We start from the raw sequence: 1,288 nt of genomic DNA on the forward strand, positions 1-1,288 counted from the left end.
CCCACAAATTCCACTCACACAGCGCCTTTCCCCACACTTCTTCAAGCAGAACTGTGAGGTTTGCTGCTTCCTTTCACACCCAAAAGCGGGGAGCAGTTCGCATCAGAATTTACGCATTTGCCGCTCTGCCCTCCCACACAAATCCCAGCTATCACTGTCATCTCTCTCCGGCACGCACACCATCGGCACGGCAGCTCTGCCATGGACTTTTATCAAGCTCTGTGCTAAAGAAGACGCCAGCAGCTCCCGAGCCCACCTCCAGACCGATGTCCCGGCGGTGCCTTCACTTTCCCTTCCCTGCAGCGCCCGTGCGAGCCTCGCAGCCAGAGCCCTTTCCAGCGCACCCCGCGCTGCCCGAGGAGCGCTGCGCTCTCGGGAGCCGAGGCGGCATTTCCGCGCTTCCCCCGGGGCCGCCCCAGTGCCGGGGATGCCCCGGGGCGGGGACAGGGCGGAGGCTGCCCCGGGCCCCTCCCGCCCCGCGCAGCCCCAGCGCAGCCGAGGCCGCTCGGCCGCGTCCCGGCCCGGCCAGCGACAGCCGGGACACAGCGCCCGCCTGGGCCGGGCAGCGACAGCGAGCCCCGCCGGGCCTGCCGCAAGGCTCCTCCTCCTGACACAGCCCCACAAATACGTGTAAAATTAGCCCTGAAAAGGAGAAAAACAACCATGCAGTGCTTACACTTCTTTTATTATTCCAGGAACAGGACCCACAAAATACATCCCAATAGAAGAAAAGCTATTGCATCTCTGTCTTTGGTATTAAACAGGTAAACTATGATGTTTAAGAAAATATTATTAGGATAACCATATAAGAGTAGGAAAAGAAACAAAAAAAAAACCCCAAACAAATTACAAGCAAGGCTGTGTCATTCAAATATTGCATAGGCACCATGTGCCCTTCTGTTACATTCTTGGTTAAAGGACCAGAACCAGGTGACAGGGAATAAACACAGGTGTCCTGAAGTGATGAAACAAAGATACTCACAGCAGAAATACCTCACAGTGACATCTGCTACAAAAGCATACTTTAATTCCCATTCCTGCCTAAGAGCTGGTCCAGTTGTTAGCCAAAAGCCCACATCTATGCAGGATGTTCAGCAATACCTGGAACACGCTGCCAAAAACTCCTCTCAGCTCCAGTCAATGACTCAAGGCACTCAATGGGTGAGACTGGAAGGTAAAACGGGAGGGCAGCTACAAAAGTGTTCCAGCCTTGTCACAAGCAAAAGTAACTTCTTCACTCCCATGGGCTCTCAGTGCCTGACTCTGCCTGCTGGACACCAAAAGTGAA

At 54.6% G+C, this 1,288-nt stretch overlaps 1 long non-coding RNA gene across 1 annotated transcript in view; it reads right to left on the reverse strand.

The window, feature by feature from the left end:
* LOC120495796 overlaps positions 1–514 on the reverse strand; it is a 2,639-nt gene extending 2,125 nt beyond the window's left edge. The window contains exon 1 of the long non-coding RNA XR_005626146.1: positions 257–514. This is a non-coding gene — a long non-coding RNA (uncharacterized LOC120495796). The remainder of the gene's footprint in view (positions 1–256) is intronic.
* Between the last annotated feature and the right edge of the window lie 774 nt (positions 515–1,288).

This window comes from Passer montanus, unplaced genomic scaffold, assembly GCF_014805655.1.
Source record: "Passer montanus isolate IOZ18808 unplaced genomic scaffold, ASM1480565v1 scaffold909, whole genome shotgun sequence".
In the NCBI taxonomy this organism is placed as follows: Eukaryota; Metazoa; Chordata; class Aves; order Passeriformes; family Passeridae; genus Passer; species Passer montanus.